The sequence below is a fragment of the Chiloscyllium punctatum genome, chromosome 6 (genome assembly GCF_047496795.1).
Source record: "Chiloscyllium punctatum isolate Juve2018m chromosome 6, sChiPun1.3, whole genome shotgun sequence".
NCBI lineage: Eukaryota > Metazoa > Chordata > Chondrichthyes > Orectolobiformes > Hemiscylliidae > Chiloscyllium > Chiloscyllium punctatum.
In genome coordinates this window covers 10,245,534-10,269,611 of record NC_092744.1, presented here as the reverse complement: position 1 = coordinate 10,269,611, position 24,078 = coordinate 10,245,534, and the positions used below count along the sequence as shown (strand labels likewise).

The following is a 24,078-nucleotide window of genomic DNA, read 5'->3' as shown; positions in this document are numbered from 1 at the left end:
GGCACATGGATGGTATTGCTTGGATAGGCACATGGATGATACAGCTTGGATAGGCACATAGATGATACATCTTGGAATGGCACATGGATGATACAGCTTGGAAAGGCACATGGATGGTACAGCTTGGATAGGCACATGGATGGTAGAGCTTAGATAGGCAAATGGACGGTCGAACTTGGATAAGCACATGGATGGTAGTGCTTGGATAGGCACATGGAGGGTTGTGCTTGTATAGGCACTTGGATGACACAGCTTGGTAGGCACACGGGTGGTAGAAGCTGGATAGGTACATGGATGATACAGCTTTGATAGGTACATGGATGGTAGAGCTTGGAGAGGCATATAGATGATACAGCTTGGATAGGCACATGGATGTTACAGCTTGGATAGGCATATGGATGATACAGCTTGGATAGGCACATGGATGGTACAGCTTGGATAGATACATGGATGATAGAGTTTGGATAGGTACATGGATGATACAGCTTGGATCACCAGATGGATGGGAGACGCTGGATAGGCACATGGATGATACAGCTTAGATAGGCACATGGATGGTCGAGCTTGGATAGGCAAAGGACGGTCGAACTTGGATAGGCACATGGATGGTAGTGTTTGAATAGGCACATGGATGGTAGTGCTTGGATAGGCACTTGGGTGGTAGAGCTTGGATAGGTACATGGATGGTAGAACTTGGATAGGTACATGGATGGTAGAGCGTGGATAGGCACATGGATGATACAGCTTAGGTACGCACATGGATTGTAGAATCTGGATTCGTACATGGATGGTAGATCTTGAATAGGCACACGGATGGTAGAATTAGTATAGGCACATGGATGGTACAGCTTGGATAGACAGATGGATGGGAGAAGCTAGATAGGTACATGGATTGCACACCTAGGTTAGGCACATGGATGAATCAGCTTGGATAGGCACATGGATGGTAGATCCTGGATAGGCACATGGATGGTAGAGCTTGGATAGGTACATGGATGATACAGCTTGGATAGGCACATAGATGATATATCTTGGAATGGCACATGGATGATACAGCTTGGAAAGGCCCATGGATGGTACAGCTTGGATAGGCACATGGATGGTAGAGCTTAGATAGGCAAATGGACGGTCGAACTTGGATAGGTACATGGATGGTAGTGCTTGGATAGGCACATGGAGGGTTGTGCTTGGTTAGGCGCTTGGATGACACAGCTTGGTAGGCACACGGGTGGTAGAAGCTGGATAGGTACATGGATGATACAGCTTTGAGAGGTACATGGATGGTAGAGCTTGGAGAGGCATATATATGATACAGCTTGGATAGGCACATGGATGGTACAGCTTGGATAGGCATATGGATGATACAGCTTGGATAGGCACATGGATGGTACAGCTTGGATAGATACATGGATCGTAGATTCTGGATAGGTACATGGATGATACAGCTTGGATAGGCACATGGATGTTAGATCGTGGATAGGCACATGGATGATACAGCTTAGGTACGCACATGGATGGTAGAATCTGGATAGGTACATGGATGGTAGATCTTGAATAGGCACACGGATGGTAGAATTAGTATAGGCACATGGATGGTACAGCTTGGATTGGCACATGGATGGTAGAATTTTGATAGGCACATGGATGATACAGCTTGGCTAGTTAGATGGATGGTAGAGCTTGGATAGGCATATGGACATTTGAGCTTGGATAGATACAAGGGTGGTAGAGCTTGGATAGGTACATGGATGATACAGCTTGTATAGGTAAATGGATGATACAGCTCGGAGAGCCAGATGGATGGCAAAAGCTGGATAGGTACATGGACTGCACACCTAGGTTAGGCACATGGATGAATCAGCTTGGATAGGCACATGGATGGTAGATCCTGGATAGGTACATGGATGATACAGCTCAGATCGGCACATCGATGATACAGCTTGGATAGGCACATGGATGGTAGAAATTGGATAGGCACATGGATGATACAGCTTGGATAGTCACATGGATGGTAGAGCCTGGATAGGCACATGGATGGTAGAGCTTGGATAGGTACATGGATGATACAGCTTGGATAGGCACATAGATGATACATCTTGGAATGGCACATGGATGATACAGCTTGGAAAGGCACATGGATGGTAGAGCTCGGATAGGCACATGGATGATACAGCTTGGATAGGCACATGGATGGTAGAGCTTGGATAGGTACATGGATGATAGAGTTTGGATAGGTACATGGATGATGCAAGGTAAAAACAATGACTGCAGATGCTGAAAATCAAATACTGGATTAGTGGTGCTGGAAGAGCACAGCAGTTCAGGTAGCATCCAACGAGCAGCGAAATCAACGTTTCGGGCAAAAGCAGCTTGGATTGATACATGGATCGTAGATTCTAGATAGGTACATGGATGATACAGCTTGGATAGGCAGATGTATGGGAGAAGCTAGATAGGTACATGGATTGCACAGCTTGGTTCGGCACATGGATGAATCAGCTTGAATATGCACATGGATGCTAGAACCTTGATAGGTACATAGACGATACAACTTGGATAGGCACATGGATGATATAGCTTGGATAGGCACATGGACGGTAGAACCTGGATAGGGACATGGATGATAGAGCTTGGATATGCACATGGATGATACAGGTTTGATAGGTACATGGATGGTAGAGCTTGGATAGGCACAGAGATGATACAGCTTGGACAGGCACATGGATGGTACAGCTTGGATAGGCATATGGATGATACAGCTTGGATAGGCACATGGATGGTACAGCTTGGATAGATACATGGATGATAGATTTTGGATAGGTACATGGATGGTACAGCTTGGATAGGCACATGGATGGTCGAGCTTGGATAGGCAAAGGATGGTTGAACTTGGATAGGCACATGGATGGTAGTGTTTGAATCTGCACATGGATGTTAGTGCTTGGATAGGTACATGGATGGTAGAACTTCGATAGGCACACGGATGATACAGCTTGGATAGGCACATGGATGGTAGAGCGTGGATAGGCACATGGATGATATAGCTTAGGTACGCACATGGATGGTAGAATCTGGATAGGTACATGGATGGTAGATCTTGAATAGGCACACGGATGGTAGAATTAGTATAGGCACATGGATGGTAGAATTTGGACAGGCACATGGATGATACAGCTTGGATAGTCACATGGATGGTAGAGCTTGGATAGGCATATGGACGTTTGAGCTTGGATAGGTACAAGGGTGGTAGAGCTTGGATAGGTACATGGATGATACAGCTTGGATTGATACATGGATTGTAGATTCTAGATAGGTACATGGATGATATAGCTTGGATAGGCAGATGGATGGGAGAAGCTAGATAGGTACATGGATTGTACAGCTTGGTTAGGCACATGGTTGAATCAGCTTGAATATGCACATGGATGCTAGAACCTTGATAGGTACATAGACGATACAGCTTGGATAGGCACATGGATGATATAGCTTGGATAGGCACATGGATGGTAGATCCTGGATAGGTACATGGATGATACAGCTCAGATCGGCACATGGATGATACAGCTTGGATAGGCACATGGATGGCAGAAATTGGATAGGCACATGGATGATACAGCTTGGATAGTCACATGGATGGTAGAGCCTGGATAGGCACATGGATGGTAGAGCTTGGATAGGCACATAGATGATACATCTTGGAATGGCACATGGATGATACAGCTTGGAAAGGCACATCGATGATACAGCTTGGATTGTCACATGGATGGTAGAATTTGGATAGGCACATGGATGATAAAGCTTGGCTAGTTAGATGGATGGTAGAGCTTGGATAGGCATATGGACATTTGAGCTTGGATAGGTACATGGGTGGTAGAGCTTAGATAGGCACATGGATGATACAGCTTGGATAGGCACATGGATGATACCGCTTGGATAGGTGCATGGCTGATACGCCTTGGCTAGGCACATGGATGAGGTTAAAATAATAACTGCAGATGCTGAAAACCAAATACTGGATTAGTGGTGCTGGAAGAGCACAGCAGTTCAGGCAGCATCCAAGGAGCAGCGAAATTGACATTTCGGGCAAAAGCCCTTCATCAGGAATAAAGCCAGTGAGCCTGAAGCTTGGAGAGATAAGCTAGAGGAGGGTTGGGGTGGGGAGAGAGTAGCATAGAGTACAATGGGTGAGTGGGGGAGGAGATGAAGGTGATAGGTCAAGGAGGAGAGGGCGGAGTGGATAGGTCGAAAAGGAGATAGGCAGGTTGGACAAGTCTGGACAAGTCAAGGAGACAGTGCTGAGCTGGAAGTTTGAAACTAGGATGAGGTGGGGGATGGGGAAATGAGGAAGCTGTTGAAGTCCACATTGATGCCCTGGGGTTAAAGTGTTCTGAGGCGGAAGATGAGGCGTTCTTCCTCCAGGCGTCTGGTGGTGAGGGCGCGGCGGTGAAGGAGGACCAGGACCTCCATGTCCTCGGCAGAGTGGGAGGGGGAGTTGAAATGTTGGGCCATGGGGCTGTTTGGTTGATTGGTGCGGGTGTCTTGGAGATGTTCCCTAAAGCGCGCTTTAGGAGGCGCCCAGTCTCCCCAATGTAGAGGAGACCGCATTGGGAGCAACGGATACAATAAATGATATTAGTGGATGTGCAGGTAAAACTTTGATGGATGTGGAAGGCTCCTTTAGGGCCTTGGATAGAGGTGAGGGAGGAGGTGTGGGCACAGGTTTTACAGTTCCTGCGGTGGCAGGGGAAAGTGCCAGGATGGGAGGGTGGGTTGTAGGGGGGTGTGGACCTGACCAGGTAGTCACAGAGGGAACGGTCTTTGCGGAAGGCGGAAAGGGGTGGGGAGGGAAATATATCCCTGGTGGTGGGGTCTTTTTGGAGGTGGTGGAAATGTCGGCGGATGATTTGGTTTATGTGAAGGTTTGTAGGGTGGAAGGTGAGCACCGGGGCGTTCTGTCCTTGTTACGGTTGGAGGGGTGGGGTGCGGGATGTGGACGAGATGCGTTGGAGGGCATCTTTAACCATGTGGGAAAGGAAATTGCGGTCTCTAAAGAAGGAGGCTATCTGGTGTGTTCTATGGTGGAACTGGTCCTCCTGGGAGCAGATACGGCGGAGGCGGAGAAATTGGGAATACGGGATGGCACTTTTGCAAGAGGTAGGGTGGGAAGAGGTGTAATCCAGGTTGCTATGGGAGTCGGTGGGTTTGTAAAAAATGTCAGTGTCAAGTCAGTCGTCACTAATGGAGATGGAGAGGTCCAGGAAGGGGAGCAAGGTGTCAGAGATGGTCCAGGTAAATTTAAGGTCAGGGTGGAATGTTTTGGTGAAGTTGATGAATTGCTCAACCTCCTCGCGGGAGCACGAGGTGGCGTCAATGCAGTCATCAATGTAGTGGAGGAAGAGGTGGGGAGTGGTGCCAGTGTAATTACGGAAGTTCAACTGTTCTACATAGCCAACAAAGAGACAGGCATAGCTGGGGCCCATACGTGTGCCCATGGCTACGCCTTTGGTCTGGAGGAAGTGGGAGGATTCAAAGGAGAAATTGTTAAGGGTGAGGACCAGTTCGGCCAAACGAATGAGAGTGTCAGTGGAAGGGTACAGTTGGGGATGTCTGGAGAGGAAAAAGCGGAGGGCTTGGAGGCCCTGGTCATGGCGGATGGAGGTGTAGAGGGATTGGATATCCATGGTGAAGATGACGCGTTGGGAGCCGGGGAAACAGAAGTCTTGGAGGAGGTGGATGGCGTGGGTGGTGTCTCGAACATATGTCGGAGTTTCTGGACTAGGGGGGATAGGACAGTGTCGAGGTAGGTAGAGATGAGTTCAGTGGGGCAGGAGCATGCTGAGACAATGGGTCGGCCAGGGTAGTCAGGCTTGTGGATCTTGGGAAAGAGGTAGAACCGGGCAGTGCGGGGTTCCCGGACTATGAGGTTGGAAGCTTTGGGTGGGAGATCTCCTGAGGTGATGAGTTTCTGTATGGTCTGGGAGATGATGATTTGGTGATGGGGGGTGGGGTCATGGTCGAGGGGGCAGTAGGAAGAGGTGTCCTCGAGTTGGCGTTTGGCTTCAGCGGTGTAGAGGTCCATGCGCCAGACTACCACTGCGCCCCCTTTATCCGCTGGCTTGATGGTGAGGTTGGGATTGGAGCAGAGGGATTGGAGGGCTGCGCGTTGTGCGGGTGAGAGGTTGGAGTGGGGGAGGGGGGTCGACAGGTTGAGGCGGTTAATGTCCCGGCGGCAGTTGGAAATGAAGAGGTCGAGGACAGGTAATAGGCCAGCACGGGGTGTCCAGGTGGATGCAGTGTGTTGGAGGTGGGCGAAGGGGTCCTCGGAAGGTGGTCGGGAGTCCTGATTGTGAAAGTAAGCTCGGAGGCGGAGGCGACGGAAGAATTGTTCAATGTCACGTCGTGTATTAAATTCATTGATGCGTGGACGGAGGGGGATGAAGGTGAGTCCTTTGCTGAGGACTGATCGTTTGTCCTCAGTGAGTGGGAGGTCTGGAGGGATGGTGAAAACTCGGCAGGGCCGGGAGCTGGGATCTGGTGTGGGTGTGGAGCTGGGATTGGGGTCGGAGCCAGTACCTGGAGTGGGTGTGATGGTGGGGGGAATGGGGGTGGAGGCATGAGCTGGGGTAATGTTGCCCTTGGGGTTCTGGGGTGTGGGGATAGTGACAGTGGGGTCTGTGGGGGGCGTGTCAGCAGAATGCAGGTGAGTGGCGCTGGTGGGGGCGGAAGTGGTGGTGATCATGGCAGTAGGGGTGGCGGAAGTCACTGAGCATGTGACATCAGTGATGATGTGAGGGCCGGAAGTGGCTGTGGGAGTGGCCATGATGGGGGCGGAAGTGACATCATCACTCAGCGTGGGGGTGGTAGTCACATGGATGATATAACTGGGATAGGCATATGGACGATACAGCTTGGATAGGCACATGGATGGTAGAGCTTGGATAGGTACATGGATATTACAGCTTGGATAGGTGCATGGATGGTAGAGTTTGGATAGGCATATGGACATTTGAGCTTGGATAGGTACATGGATGATACATCTTGGATAGGTGCATGGATGATAAACCTTGGATAGGCACATGGATGATACAGCTCGGATAGGTGCATGGATGATACAGCTTGGATAGGTGCATGGATGATACATCTTGGAATGGCACATGGATGATACAGCTTGGAAAGGCACATGGATGGTAGAGCTTGGATAGGCAAATGGACGGTCGAACTTGGATAGGTACATGGATGGTAGAACTTGGATAGTCACATGGATGATACAGCTTGGATAGGCACATGGATGGTAGAACTTGGATAGTCACATGGGTGATACAGCTTGGATAGGCACATGGATGGTAGAACTTGGATAGTCACATGGGTGATACAGCTTGGATAGGCACATTGATGATACAGCTTGGATAGGCAAATGGACGGTTGAACTTGGATAGGCACTTGGATGGTAGAGCTTGGATACTCACATGGATGGTAGAACTTGGATAGGCACACGGATGATACAGCTTGGATAGGCACATGGATGGTAGAGCGTGGATAGGCACATGGATGATACAGCTTAGGTACGCACATGGATGGTAAAATCTGGATAGGTACATGGATGGTAGATCTTGAATAGGCACACGGATGGTAGAATTAGTATAGGCACATGGATGGTACAGTTTGGATTGGCACATGGATGGTAGAATTTGGATAGGCATATAGATGATACAGCTTGGATAGGCACATGGATGGTACAGCTTGAATAGGTAACTGGATGGGAGAGCTTGGATAGGCACATGGACGTCAGAGCTTGGATAGGCACATGGATGATACAACTTAGATAGGCACATGGATGGTAAAACCTGGATAGGTACATGGATGATACAGCTTGGATAGGTAAATGGATGGTAGAACTTGGATAGGCACATGGACGTTAGAGCTTGGACAGGCACATTGATGATACAGTTTGGATAGGTACATGGTTGGTAGAGCTTGGATAGGCACATGGACGGTAGGGCTTGGGTAGGCACATGGATGGTAGTGCTTGGATAGGCACTTGGATGGTAGAGCTTGGATAGGTACATGGATGGTAGAACTTGGATAGTCACATGGATGGTAGAGCTTGGATAGGTAAATGGATGGTAGAACTTGGATAGGCACATGGACGTTAGAGCTTGGACAGGCACATTGATGATACAGTTTGGATAGGTACATGGTTGGTAGAGCTTGGATAGGCACATGGATGTTAGGGCTTGGGTAGGCACATGGATGGTAGTGCTTGGATAGGCACTTGGATGGTAGAGCTTGGATAGGTACATGGATGGTAGAACTTGGATAGTCACATGGATGGTAGTGCTTGGATAGGTACATGGATGGTAGAGCTTGGATAGGCACATGAATTATACAGCTTGGGTACGCACATGGACGTTTGAGCTTGAATAGGCACATGGGTAGTAGAGCTTGGATGGGTACATGGATGATACAGCTTGGATAGGTACATGGATGGTGGAGCTTGGATAGGCACATGGATGATAGTAAAATGAAGGGCATATAGGTGAGTTTCATGTTTGAGTTGGGTAAAAGATTGGCACAACATTGAGGGCAGAAGGGCCTGTACTGTGCTGCCCTGGTCTATGTTCTATGCAGAATGATAATGTTCTTTGTTCCCACTAGTGAGGGTGGGTGCCACCTTAGTTTACCCAATCTCTGGTCTGTGCTCCCATTGATGTCAGTTTCTTCCCATTGGGAATTGTCTTCTGAATAGTGTTCACATCTCTGAGAATTTGTGGGGAAACATTGAAATCAAAATAAAGCTTCTGCTCACTCTGAGAGTTGTCTCTGAGGGAGCTGGGTCAGTGTCCAGAACTCTCTGCGTGTAAAAATAAAGGTGACTTAGTGATGGGATACTGGCGTCTATGGGGTTACATCAGGGCTCTAGCACTGTTGTTGATTAACCTGTTTGGATATAATTCAGTACATGGAGTAGTATGGTGGCTCAATGGTTAGCACTGCTGCCTCACAGTGTCAGGGATCAAGGTTTGATTCCAACCTTGGGTGACTGTTTGCGTGGAGTTTGCACATTCCCTCTGTATCCGTGTGGGTCTCCTCTAGTGCTCTGGTTTCTTCCCACAGGCCAAGGATGTCAGGTTTGGTGGAATGGCCAAGCTAAATTGCCCAGTGTGCAGTCTAAGTGAGTTAGTAGCTTTTTTTTTAACTCATTCATTGGAGGAAGGTGTCACTAACTAGGCCAGCATTTATTGCCCAACCCTCATTGCCCAGAAGACAGTTAAGAGTCAATTATATTTCCTATCTTCCTGGTGGTGGAAATTGAATAAAGATTCGTGCACTTTGTGTCTTTCACTGTAAAAAAAAAAATAAAATAAACAGGAGTGTCTGCCCCTCTTCTGCGGTTATGTTAGAGCCCGGGTGTATCTGGAAAAGGAGCACACGGTGTCCACCAACACCCTGGAGTTGTTCAGGGAGAGGTGGGCGCCGCAGGAAGTGGAGTGTATTACTTCCCCCTCCAACTCTATTTTGATTTAGTCCCTACCCTCCCCTTCACTGTTTTGATCACACAGCATTGCCCTGTGGTTTGAAGGGCAGTGCTTGTCACTGGCCGCTCGGGTGTTTTTCCTATCTTCCTGGTGGTGGAAATTGGGAAAAGAAAATGATAAACAGGATGTTGTCACTGGCCACCCGGGTGTTTTCCTATCTTCCTGGTGGTGGAAATTGAATTAAAAAAAAGAGTCAATTATATTTCCTATCTTCCTGGTGGTGGAAATTGAATAAAGATTCGTGCACTTTGTGTCTTTCACTGCATCTCACAGCTACAAAAAAAAAGGAAAAGAAAAAAAAGAGTCAACTATATTGCTTTGGGTCTGACGTTATATGTCGATCAGCCCAGATAAGGATGGCAGGTTCCTTCCTCAAAGGAGCATTAGTGAATGGGATGGGTTTTACAAACAATCAGCTCCTGGTCATCACAGACTCTTAATTCCAGATAATTATTGAATTCAAATTCCACCATCTGCAGTGGTGGATCCTCAGAGTATTACCAGGGTCTATGGGTTAAGAATGCAGTTATAATATCCCTAGGTCACTAGGGCATCACCTCCTCTAGTGGTTAGCCATGGGAAGTGAAGGGGTAAGGAAATGGGCCTAGATGGAATGCTGTTTCGATGCAGTGTGGATTTGATTGGCTGAATGTCCTGCTTCCACACTGTAGAGATTCTGTGGATCTTACACCTATATGGCAGATGGGAGTTGAACCCAAGGATACTGATCCTGAGGGAGGGATGCTACCACTGAGCCAAAAAAGCCCAAATCAGTTGCTTAATTTTTTAAAATCCCCACACTACTGCCTAACTGCGGTAGTGCTTATTTTTTCCCCAGCACCCATGTTGTGTGTGTGCAGGTGTGAGACACAGTGAGAGACACAAGGTGCACAAACCTTTAGACAATTTCCACCACTAGGAAGAAAAGAAACACCCAAGTGGCTAGTGACAAGCAGTGCCCTTTCATCGAAGGGCAATGCTGCGTGATCAAATAGTGAAGGGGAGGGCAGGGATTAAATCAAAATAGGGTTGGAGGGGGAAATAATGCACTCCACTCCCTGAGGCGCCCACCTCTCCCTGAACAGCTCAAGAGTGTTGGTGGACACCACGTGCTCCTTCTCCAGAGACACTTGGGCTCGAACGTAACCGCGGAAGAGGGGCAGGCAGTCGGCCCAAATGAATCAGTTGCATAATTTTGTGACAGCAAGATGATGCCTTTAATTGGGCATTAATTGTTCATTTAAAAATGTTGATTATCCCATGAGAAACCACCCTCACCAAACATTGCTAATCAAAGTGGTTGATCAATAGGCAGTGGCTATGAATAGCCTGTCTGCTTTTAAATTGACGGTAGTGGAGTGCTAAATCCAACCCTTTGGATTGCCAAGAATTCACTCTGCAGGATTGTAGAAGTAGCAGTTCTCCATATTTATGCAGTTAATTGCTGGGGAACAGGTAAACACAGCCTCAAACACTTGCCAATGATGGATTCACTAGAAATCCCTCTGGCATGGAGTTTCTTCTTAAAATTATAATGAATACTCCTTTGAAATTCATCACATCTAAATTTCTCTTCATCTCAGTCCTAAATGGTTTACCCTGCATCCACAGATTGTCACCAAGTTATTTATAAATGTGCTTCAAATCAAACTATAGCCTCATATTTCAAAAAAATTTCAAATCGTGAAATTTCAAATTTGGATGTGTGAGTGAGAGAATATTATGCCTTTACATAATTGTGGACATTGATTACTGTATACACACATAATTATACATGGGGACGGCTGAATTTGTTTGTTTGTCTTGTGTGTCTACATGTGTTGGTATGTAAGTAGAGGGTGCATGTAACACATGCCTGTGCTAATTTTTATGTATATAAACATGTGCGGATGAGATATTTTTAAGTGGGGAAGGGAAGAATGAGGTACTGTGAAGGAGACATTAGCGATATTTCAGTGTGGAGGTGCATGTGTCAATGAGTGCAATTAAATATGTGTACTTTAGAAAGATGTGATGAATTTCAAAGGATTATTCATTATAATTTTAAGAAGAATCTCAATGCCAGAGGGATAATTAATTTTTATTAAGCAATTTGAATTCCCACCTCAGTAGGGAAGTATTAAATATTTAAATATTTAATTGAAGTGGAAAATAAGCTACAGTTTTAAGGGAAATTGAAGTCTATTCTCGCCTGGTAAACAAAAATCTGTTTATCATAAATTATTAGTTTAATGAAAATATTTTAGATCTGACTTGACATTAATGTGCAGTTAACTATACAAATGACCACATACTATTAGGCAAATATCCAGGCAGAGAGAAAAAAAAATTCCAATTACAGCAAGCTAGGGTTTACTTGTCTGTCAAAGCATTTTGTCAACTACACAACCACAGCTGAGTGGTCACAAGTGTTATTATCATAATTTTCCGAAATTGTTCCTTAAACCTCCCTCCACCTTTTTTCATGTAAGTTTCGGAGTTAATTTATGTTGACTCCGTGTAGAGAAAAACTCCTCACAATACAGAAGGAGATTATTCTTGTGCTTTTTCCATAATTCAGTCTTGAGATGCTGCTCAAGACTGGGGTGTTGCTGATAAGGCCAGCATTTACTGCCCATCCCTAATTGCCCTTGAGAAGGTATAATGGGTTGCCTCATTGAACCAGATTTTGAAGTCACACAACACCAGGTTATCGTCCAAAGGGTTTATTTGAAATCACAAGCTTTCGGGTGAAGGACCCGATACCCAGCATGAGCAAAAACCAATGTAGTGTACAAAATCCCATGCAAGGACTGCACAAAAACACTACACCGGACAAACAGGAAGACAGCTAACAATCCGCATCCATAAACACCAACTAGCCACGAAACAACATGACCAGCTATCCTTAGTAGCCACACACTCAGATGACAAGCAACATGAGTTCGACTGGGACAACACTACTAATATAGGACAAGCCAATCAGAGAACAGCCAGGGAATTCCTAGAAGCATGGCACACATCCACAGATTCAATCGATAAGCACGTCGACCTGGACCCAATATACCGGCCACTGCAGCAGACAGCTGGAACTGACAACCGGAAGCGGCAGATACAAACCACTATAAATGCTGGAGGAAACATCACAGAAGCGCTTCACAGGAGGCTCCCAAGCACTGAGGATGTCACCTAGACAGGGGACGAAACATCTGCAACACAAATTCCCAGCTCGGCGAACAGAACCACAACAATGAGCACCCGAGCTACAAATCTTCTCCCAAACTTTGAAAAGAAGGATTTAGCCCAGCAAACAAAGCAACCTGATCATTAAAAAAAAAGCCAACCTTCATTTAAATATGCTTAGTCCAACTTGCAATTCATGTTTGGACCAAGATGTCAATAGGGAGTGTCAGGAAAATATCACATGTCTGAGCTCATGTGTTCAGAGTGGTGCCTGGCTGCATTAGCAGATCATCCTTGGCAGAGTTAGTATGTGTCACAATTAGAATAAGGTTTTGGAGGGGTTAGGAATTAGCTCAAAATCAGGGAAGCCAGATTTCTTTGTAAGGTTTAGAGTGAACCTGAGCATGTTCTGATCCCAAAATTGACTTTGGAAGGATGCTGTGCCAGTCCAGTAAGAGTTCCGATGTCCTTTACCATTTAAGATTTAGTGCACATCTGTTCTTTAATTTCCCACAAAATGCCATCATGTCACTTTAAGTTTCTTGGATCATCTTTTGCAGAATCCTGTAACATTTTCCCCTTTTAAGTATCACAGGCAGCATTCATTGTAACCAGTCTCTAGCCAACACGTGATGCTGCCTCACTCCCTGACTCACTTTCCTGTCCTTCTTAAAGACACAAGTTAACTCTTCATTTTATCCTTTGATTTCAAGCAGATTGGCATTGCATAACTGCACAGCAGTCTTCTTTGTATGAGCATCACAGAATTTAAAGTGTGCATATAAGATATAATTTTCATGAAGTACTATATCATACAATAGAGATTAATTTAATTGCATGTAATTTTCCTTATCTTTCTCTTTCAGCTTTTCCTGTTTTACACACAGTTGCTACTTTGCTGGTTAATCATCGTTCAGATCAACTCGCACTTATTTTTGGATTTGGCAGATGCTTTTGCAGACAGATGCCCTTCCTGTCTCTAATTCACCACTTTTCCATCTACCAATTCATGCAGGCTAGGTCAGCTTAATTGCAGGTGCCAAGTAATTAAAACATAAATACTGAACGAAAGCACGGTGAACAAAATAAAATGATGTGTTTTATTTTTGTCACAACTTACAAGGCTCTTTGTACCGCAATTTCCAAACCAGTGACCTCCATCACCTAGAAGGACAAGGGCAGCAGATGCAGGACAACAACACCATCTGAAAGTTCCCCTCCAAGTTCCACACCATCTTGAATTGGAACCAGAGCACTGCTCTTTCACTCTCGCTGGGTCAAAGTTCTGAACTCCTATCCCAACAGCATTATTACCACAAGACAGTAATGGGTGATGAAGACAGTTTGCCAACACCTTCTTCAGGTCACTTAGAGGTGGAGCAACAATTTCCTGGCCTGCCAGTGATGTCACATCCTGTGAACAAATCAAAAGGAATGGCTAGCCTGCGAATTCTTTACCATAGCCAAGCTCTTTAGGGCTGTAGGGAGAAGACATGAGTAGAGGCTTTATGCTTCTCCTTAGTTATGTCACCTTGAAACAGTCCTTTTCACTTCAATAGTGTATCAGATAGTTGTTAGAGGCTTGAAAATAAGTTGGCTTTTCAATCAATAAAAGTTGTCACTTAGAGAGGCAAATCCTAAACTGAGGAGAAACAAATATAATTTAAATGTTAAAAAAAAAGTTTGGATCATTAGGATAAACATTTCTTCTTATAGTTGATTAGCAAGTTGGCTTTTTTAAAGCAAAATGATATGTACCCATGATGTGTGTTAGCTGATATTGTTTACAATGGTAGCAAAGAGGATAGGACTGGCCTGATTGCATGCCCAGAGGAGGAAAAGGAAAAACCAGCTAGATTCCCCTCTCCTGATTCCTATCCAATGATCCCTGCTGGAAAGTGAGCACATCTGGTTATTGGTCATATTCACTGCCAACACTCTCTGTGCTGGCTCACAAGTGAAAAGGTATTAGCTGGTGCAGAGAGCTGCCAGCCGCCCGTGCAGCTGAGCTCCAGAGAGAATCTACACATTCAGAGAGGTGCAAAGAACAGGAGGAAATTGAATTTACAACAAAAAAAAAGCCATGAATCATGGCAATGGAAAATTGATTGCTTTCAAATTTTAAACCTGCACTAAATTTTATTAAACTGCTGAACTGCAAATAATTTTATCAAAGACAACATAATGCAAGATTCATTCTAATTTGTTATACAGATTTCATAATAAAATAAATCATGATGCTATTCAACCACCACAGTTTGAAGCTGTAATAAGATGCTGAAACATCAGCTAGTTCAGCAAATTGATTTGATTAAAAGGCTAAATCCTAGAAATGACTCTCAGTGATTTAAATTAGTAAATGCTTTAAAAAATTGTATTGCTTTTTTGCTTAAACTCACCTGCTGCTTTTTGTTCTCTCCAGGCTGAAGTATTCCAATATTCACCTGGCCAAACTTCCATCCTTATTACCCTGTCTTCCCATTTTCTTCTATAAACTTGAGGTTCTCCAAAACTCTGCTGTCAATATCCTAACTTCCATTAAGTCCTGTTCACCTATGAGCCCCGTGCATGCTGATTTACATTGGCTCCCGGTCAGTTAGTGCTGGGCTTTTAAAATTTCCATCCAGTTTGTAAATCCCTCCATGCCCTTCCTCATCGCTGTAGTTTCCTTGAGTCTTTCAACTCTCTGAGATCTGAGTTTCATCAGTTTGGGACTGTTGCACACCACCAGTTTTAATCAGTCCACCATTGGGTTATGTGCCTTAGGTTCTGTAATTTTCTCTTTTTTTAATGCATGTGGACTTTGTTGGGTCGCCCAGCCATTGTTAGCCATCCATAATAGCCCTAGAGAAAGTAATTGGTGAGGTGCCTTCTTGATACTCCAGTCCATTTGGCACAGGCCATCTATCACACTATTTAGGAGGGAATTCCATGATTTTGAGTAGCAAGAATGAAGAAACAGCGACGCTTTTCTAAGTCAAAGTGATAAATGGCTTGGAGAAATACTCGCAGATAGTGGTTTTCCCATGTCTCTTTTCCTTCTAGGTCACAGGTTTTGGAGGTACAGTCTTAAAAGCCTTGGTGACTTTCTGCAATGCATGTTGTAGATAGCACACACTGCTGCTACTGAGCGTCAGTGGTGGAGAGAGTGAATGTATGTGAATGTGGTCTCAATTAAGTGGGTTACTTTGTCCTGATTGGTGACAAGATTGTTGAGTGTTTTGGAGCTGCACCCATCCAAGCAAGTGGGGAGTATTGCATCACGTACCTGGCTTGTGCCTTGTAGATGGTGGACAGGCCTTGGGAAGTCAGGAGGTGAGTGACTTGACACAGGATTCCTGATCTCTGACTTGCTCTTGTAGAAACTATTTATATGGCTGGACTAGTTCAGTTTCTTGTTAATGGTAATCCCCAGTGATGGTAATACCATTGAATGTTAAGGAGTAATGATTAGATCCTCTCTTGTTGAAGCTGATTACTCCAGGTACATGGGTGACATGTATGTTGCTTGTCAGTTTTCATCCCAAACTTTGACATAGTCCAATCTTGCCGCACTTAGACAGGCCGCTTCAGTATCCGAGGCATGAATTGTGCTGACCATTGCGCAATTCACTAAACACCTTCACCTTATGATGGAGGGAAGACCATGACTAATCTCCAGAAATCCCAGCCATCTTCCTTTGTCCTTGTTACAACTTGAGAGATTGGAAAGTTACCCCTCATTCCTGTTGACTCCAATATTCATAGGGCTCCTTGATGACAGATTCAGTCAAATGCAGCCTTGGTATCAAGAACTGTCAATCCCATCTCACCTCTGGGATTCAGCTCGATTGTCCATGTTTGAGCCAAGGCTGTAATGATGTCAGGAGCTGAGTGGCCCTGGTGGACTTCAAACTGGATCTCACTGAACAAGTTATTGCTTCTGAATCTTTTCCCTCTTCATCCCTCTCTTCCTTTAAGACCCCCTTAAATGTTACCAATTGATGCATGTTTGGTTCACTGTCCTAATAGCAGCATGCTCTCTTCTCTAATGGCTCCAACCTCCTAGTAGAGTGCTAATACATGATTCATAAGTTTTCAGAGTCTGCTTGCACATTCAGTAGAGCCTAGCTCTGCATCTCCCCGGAAGTATTTTCTACTAATTGAAACATTTAATTGAAAGTATTCTCCTTTAATTCATCTTTGAATGTATTTCAAATGCCACAGTCTCCTCTCAATGTTCATTAATGGCAGATTCAAATGATGTGGTGGTCTTACAATTCTTCCTGATCTGGTCATTCAAAAATAGTTCAGAAGACTGGACTGGAACCGTACCTTTGGCCATTGAAATAGGAAAAGTGTACAGTTAGTAACAACTTTGTACTGAATTGTACTAGAACGTGCCAGTGATCTCCACATCAAGAAGATGACAGCTGGATGCTAATTGTGAGAGAACACCTTCTACTTTCATAATGCATTCTTTCAAAGATAAGATCTGAGAATGAGAGAGTGCCTAACAGTGAAGTTACATCAATGAAGAGGAGCTGATAATTATCAATAGTCAGTTTCTGTGGTGAAATACAGGCATCTTGAGGTGTTTGGACCATACCCTCAACTTTAGGCCAAAGAGGGGAATGAGAAACTTCAAGAAGACTGCACACTATGGATTCACTTTCTTTAATAGATTTGCGTAAACACTGCAGAGAACCGATAAAATAAATCTCCTCAGAGGTTGTGGATTACGCTGGAAAATTTGCAATCAGGACTGTCAAGACTGCAACTGAGCATATTGCAAAGCCTTCTAGATGAGAAGACAAGATAATGGGAATGTCAGCATTGTATGTCTGGGACATTGGACTAAAGCAAAGAACTCCATGGACTCTCATATACAAGTAGAATGCCACCTTCTCTCCATTCTACATCCTGTTCTGCTACTCTGATGCACCTTTCATCCTTCTGCACTCCATTGAAAGAAGTCCTAACCTATCTAGCCTCTTCTTATAGCTCAAGCCTTCCATCCCTGGCAACATCCTGGTAAATATCCTCTGAAATCTCTCTAGCTTAATAACATTTTTCCTATAACGGGATGACCAGAACTGGACTCAGTACTCCAGAAGAGGCCTCACCAAAGTCCCGCACAACCTCATCATGATGTCCCAACACCTATACTCAAAGATCTGAGCAATGGAGGCAGAAGTGCCAAATGCCTGAAGAACGAGGATGTGAATCATCTTTGAACGTGGCTGGAGAAGGATCATGAAATTCATCAAACTCTTGGAAAAATAATGAAATATCTTCACAAAAATGTTAGGCCCTTCTTGGCGTGAAATGTCAGTAGGAACTCAAAGCCATGTGAGACCTTCACTATCATCATTCTATCTTCTCTTGATGAAAAGTCATGTTTCTGGAGAGGCTGAAGTAATTCCTTTAGGACTGGAATGTATTATCTGGACATCTTGATTCTCCATAGACCAAAATCTAGTCATCATTTTGGTTTGAAATATTTTGTACCTGCCCTAGAATACACAGCAGCTGCTGTTGAACATTTGGTTGATCTTGACAATTAAATGAGAATTTGTTCTCATTCTGTAAGAATTAAGTAGGCTCCGTAATGACTTTGACTTTGTTGGCAAATGTTGCTTCAAAGTAACCTTTAACTGTAATCTGTTAGACCTCCCTAACCTTGGATCTTGACTTTTGATGGTGATGAGGTGAAGCCATTCTATATTGTTGGTAACAGTAGCTCCTGAATAAAGAAAAAAATATAGTATCAAAGATATTGACTTTCAACGTCACTGACCAATAATCCTAGTTAAAAATCATGCAACACCAGGTTATAGTTCATCAGGTGTATTTGGAAGCACTAGCTTTCAGAGCACTGCTCCTTCACCAGATGGTTGTGCTGCCTGATGAAGGAGCAGCGCTCTAAAAGCTAGTGCTTCCAAATAAACCTGTTGAACTATGAGAAGGTGTTGTGTGATTTTTAACTTTGTACACCCCAGTCCAACACTAGCATCTCCAAATCGTGACCAATAATCCTGGTTCACCTCACCAATTTTTGTTGTAGGGTCTAAAATATCACTTGATCAAGTAAGTATGTGACTTCCGAGTCTTTGTCTTGTTCAATTTGTTGGATTTCCCTTGGTCCTGGATGTGACTTGTTTGATTTAATTCTAAGAGAAGATCTCTCATTGCAAAGCTCAGAGTGACCAAGTGTTATCCCATTGAAGGCATTGGACACCCCCTACTGGACAATCTTATATCTTGCTTCCTCACACCACAACACCAACCCTTCAACATGATGGTTCCCACCTTTTTCTCATCTTTGGTGCTCATGTTGGGTGAAGCAGATATCTTTGGGCCGCACCAGTGGACAGATGTGGACTGAGCCTTGGAATTGTGCTGAAGCTGTCTTCAGCCCCAAATCTGGTGCTGAGCTTGACATGCGGCCTGCCTCATCAACTTGATTGTCTGTTTTACACACATGTGAGACAGTATTCCATCAAAGCATTGAATGCCACATCATTACAATGTACTCCTGGAGTCATTGCAAAAGTTAAAACATTTATGGAAGCCTGCTAAATTTCGCAACTTCCCTGACTTGTTGGCCCATATTGACAGAAAGCAGAGATCCAAATTTCAGTACTTAATAAGAATGACTATTTATTTTAAATAAATACACCAGCAGAAGATACAGAAGCTTGAACACATGCACCAGCAGGTTCAGGAATAGTTTCTTCCCAGTCATTACTAGACTGATGAATGGACTCTCTAACTTCAAATAATACTGACCTTGCTAATGTTGATCTCACCTAGCGCACGCCTTTTGCAATGTAACCTGTATGCTTTTGTCTAAGTCTTTTTTTACAATCTTTGTTCCGTATATCTTTGCTTACTATGATCTGCCTGTTCTACTCATAAACAAACCTTTTCACTGTGCTTCAGAACAGGTGATAATAAGTCAAATCAAATCTAGCTACAGCTAAACAATTGTGAACCACAGAAACATAGAATGGAATCATAGAATTTTACAGGATGGGCAGAGGCCATTTGGCCCATCGTTCTGTACCAACTCCTGAAGGAAATGCCCAGTTAGTCCCATTCTCCAGCCCTAACTCTTTAGCCCTCTAAATTCATCAATTTCAACTACTTATCCTGCACTCTTTTGAAACCTCCTATGGAATCCACCTCCACTGCTCTCTCAGGCAACACATTCCAAATCCTAACAACTCTGAGTAAAGAAGTTTCTCCTCATCTCACTCCAAGCTCTCTTGCTGACAATCTTGAAATTGTGACCCTTAGTTACTGACAGATCTACTAGTGAAAACAAAATATCCTTCTTTACCCTATCAAAATTGTTCATACTTTTGAACACCTGAATAAGATCACCTCTTAACTTTCTCTGCTCCAAGGAGAACAAGCCAATTTCTCTAATCTTTTCTTATATTTAAAATTCTTCTTTACAGGAATCATTCCAATAAATCTCCTTTGCACTCTCTCCAGAGTTTTAGCATCCTTCTTTAAATGAGGTGGCCAAGCTGAACACAATACTCCACATGTGGTCTGAACAATGATTGGTAGAGGCATGGCATCACTTCCCTACTTTTATATTCTATGCCTCTATTTATAGTTCAAGGATCTGATAAGCCTTCTTAACAAGCTTGTTTCAACTTCAGAAAATCATGCCCGTGAACCCTGATATCTGTTTGCTGCTGTACTTCCCTCAAAGTTGTAGCTGTGGATCTGTATTGTCCCACCATGTTTGCTTGACCAAGATGCATTACCTCACATTTCCCTGCATCTGCCAAGCATATGCCATTTGGCCAACTTGCCAATGGCCTCACTATTTACCTTAGCTAAGCATCACTTGCTAATCGTGAGATTTTGCCCTCAACGGTTCAATTCCAGCCTCAGGTAACTGTCTGTGTGGAGTTTGCACATTCTCCCCATGTCTGTGTGGGTTTCCTCTGGGTTCTCCAGTTTCCTCGCACAACCCAAAGATGTGCAGGTCACGTGAATTGGCCATGCTAAGTTGTCCATACTATAATGTCTGTTAGTTAGGGTAATGGGTCCAGGTGGGTTACTCTTCAGAGGGCTGGTGTGGACTTGTTGGGCCGAAGGCCTGTTTCCATACAGTAGGGAATCTAGATAAACTTCTAATCCCCTTATAAACTTTCCCGACACACATATACACGTAAGCATAGACAGGGAAAAATAAAACATTGGTGCTACAGGTGGAGGAAAAGACTGGGAAAACAGTTCAATGGTCCCTGCCCACAGGGGTTGCTGAGATGATCCTTTCAGCTTGACAGGATAGTGCTCCTCAATCTTCCTCCTCTCGGCACTTCCACTTGTTTAAGAGTGCAGGGTGATTGGTTCACACTTATAAAGACTTTGGTTTATGATTAAAAATCCACAGTTTATGGCAAGGTCAGGGAAAATAAATTGGTTTTCTTTGGACTTGAAGTGTTTTTATTACATGAAGACCAAGAAGAGATCCAATGGATTTTTCCCTCAAGCATTCACACCTCCAAACTGTTCAGCTACCTGGGAGTCAATCACATAGTTATTGGCAGGAAGTCACTATTTCACAGGCCAATCAGCCACTTGTTACCGGTAGAATCTCAACTTGTACACAGCCTTCCTGGCTCCAGCTCATGTGCAGCTTGGCCTTCCCCATGCTTGAGCCAGTAGCTGTGTAAACAACACTTACAATGAGCAAAAGGCAACTTGCTTCTAAAAAAGTGCAGCATTCCTTCAACAATCCTCAACTTTTGAAGCAGTGCTTTTCCCTTTTTCAGTTCACAATCAAAAAATAAAAATGATACCATCATTATACTGTTAATTAGTCCCTTTCACTTTCCCCACAGTCCTAAGCTGGTTTCTACTTCAAGGGTTTAGCTCAGTTGGCTGGACAGCTAGTTTATGATGTAGAATGATATCAATAATGTGGGTTCAATTCCTGAAGGCTGCCATGTGGTATTTTTGTTCTCAAACCTCTCCCCTCTCCTGAGGTGCAGTGACCCACAGGTTAGAGTAGTTGTCTCTCTCGATTGAGGAAAGTAGGATTGTGAAGACTTTGCCTTATTTTTAATCTAATTCCCTTTGCGAGTTATTATTGAATGTGTTCTCACCACCATTTCAAGTGGAGCATTCCAAATCATCACAAATTAAAACAAATATTTCTCGTATGCCCTGTCGTTCATCTGCCTCGAACATTAAATCTGCATTTTCTGCTCGCTGACCCTTTCGGCAACAGAAATTTGTATCTCTTTATTTACTCTCTTGAAATGGTTCATGATTTTGCACGCTACTTATCCTGCAGTGCAAAAGTGTTTGAAAACCTGGCCTTTTGTGTTCTTTATATTCAGCCTGCAAGTTGTGCATCACCAACTTAGGCGAGAAGCGTCTCCTTTCTTCTATATGGGTGGCACAGCCTTAGTACAAATTCAGATGACAAAACCTAACAGCTGCACCGACAAGATGATGATGAAGAACACAAACCTAACCTTGCACTGGCCCGAATCTTTGATTGAGAATGTTCTTTGAGTGCCCTATTGAGGAAGGCTGTCCCCTAACAATCAGTCACAGTACTTAAGTACCCATAAGAACATATGGAATGTAAAAAATGCCTCCAATGTGCCAACCAGATTTTTTTTTTTCAAAAGGAAAAAAGCACCACTGTGACCAAATTCTCACTTCAGTGGCCATTATAAGCTTTGCTCCAGCTTCAAGTGCTTCACAAAATTCATTAACTCCATCTGTTATTTTCACCAAGGTTTTAAAGGATGATTTTAAACACAAATGAGAAAAGGAATGACTGCCTGGCACAGAAATCAAAAGAATTTATAAGGATATAAACTCAAGTAAGTTAAGTCTTGTTGGTTTTGAGCTGAGTGTCAATATTTTAGATCTCATTACACAAATTCACTGAAAATGTCCAAACTCTTTGTATTGTTTTAACTTTAAAATGTTATTTTGTACCTGGGTGTGTTGCTTTATACTTTGAATATCTACATTTTCTGTCCAAAGTACAACAATACATAATATGAAGTTCAATAATTTCAGAATGAAAGTGTATCCTACAATTTATTAGCTGTATTTATAATTATTGCCTGATATTCTCAGAGATAAACCCCTCAAATCTTTCAGTGCAGGTAGTTCTCCTAAAACGTGGTAGTTGTGTTCCTGTGCAACACTGTGTTATAGAAAATCGCGCAATATAAATAACAGGGCCTATTGGAAAACAGGGCTGGGGCAAAGCACCAAAAACATCACTAAAAATTAAAACAAAAACTGGTAGTTAACCTAACACAAACGATAGCACAGTCTAAGTAACTCTTTAAATCATATGTTTTCATGAAATAATACCGTAAATTTAACACTTTAACACTGAAGTCACTGACTACAGCACTGTACCTTTCAGAATGCTCTCCACCAGAAAGTGTGTCAGGTGATTGACCATGTGATTACAACACGAAAGTCCAATCCTCCCCAACATTCTCCCCCCAGTTTGAAATAAAGTTCCTTCAAAACGGAGATGACAATTCCCAGTTTGAAGCTAAATTTCAAGGCTTGCAGAGCTGATTGCATTCCCACTTTAGCTGAACACACTGAGTTTGCATCTTGCAGCCAGAGGATCCTGAGGCTGGGTTTTGCTATTCAGGTAAGTTCCAGGGACAGAATCGCGTAACAGCGAATGGGTGGTCACACCAAAAAAGGGTCCACAATTCACGAGTTGGATTACAACCAAATTGTGTTTAATACACGCACATTATAGGAGAACTACCTATACACACATCGAAGCATTGAGCAAGGACACTGTAATGCCTGGTTCGAGGGTGAGTTTACACTGCCAGGTGAGAGATTAAGAGAAACAAAAAGTGGGCAATTTAAAAAAGAACATGTTGGTGGAATGGGTGAATGAGTAATGAGAGTTAAACATTTCGACTCCAGTGACCTATTTTCAGAGCTCTGATCGGATTCCAGGGTGACAGGGATAGGGTCGGGGGGAGGGAAGGGTGTGTCTAGGTGGGATGTTCTTCAGAGGATCGGTGTGGACTTGATAGGCCGAATGGCCTGCTTCCACGCTGTCAGGATTCTATAATTCCATGAAATGTCCCAAACATGAATTTAATTTGTACCAGAACTCAGATGCATGACATGTTCATTAAGGTTCATGGCTCCACATTAACGTATTTAAAGACCTTTTCTGACACATAGAATCATAGAGGTGTACCGCACAGAAACAGACAATTTGGTCCAATTCATCCATGCTGACCAGATATCCTAAATTAATCTAGTCCCATTTGCCAGCACTTGGCCCATATCCCTCCAAATCCTTCCTATTCATATACCCATCCAAATGCCTTTTAAATGTTGTAATTGTACCAGTCTCCAC

The 24,078-nt window shown here is 43.8% G+C and overlaps 1 long non-coding RNA gene across 3 annotated transcripts in view; it reads left to right on the top strand.

Moving 5' to 3' along the window:
- LOC140478706 (uncharacterized) overlaps positions 1–22,518 on the top strand; it is a 501,292-nt gene extending 478,774 nt beyond the window's left edge. For 2 of the 3 annotated variants that reach the window (XR_011960847.1, XR_011960848.1), the window contains one exon: positions 22,456–22,517. This is a non-coding gene — a long non-coding RNA (uncharacterized lncRNA). Of the gene's footprint in view, positions 1–22,455 lie in introns of all 3 variants that reach the window. The other variant, XR_011960846.1, reaches the window with a different exon arrangement.
- The last annotated feature ends 1,560 nt before the right edge of the window (positions 22,519–24,078 follow it).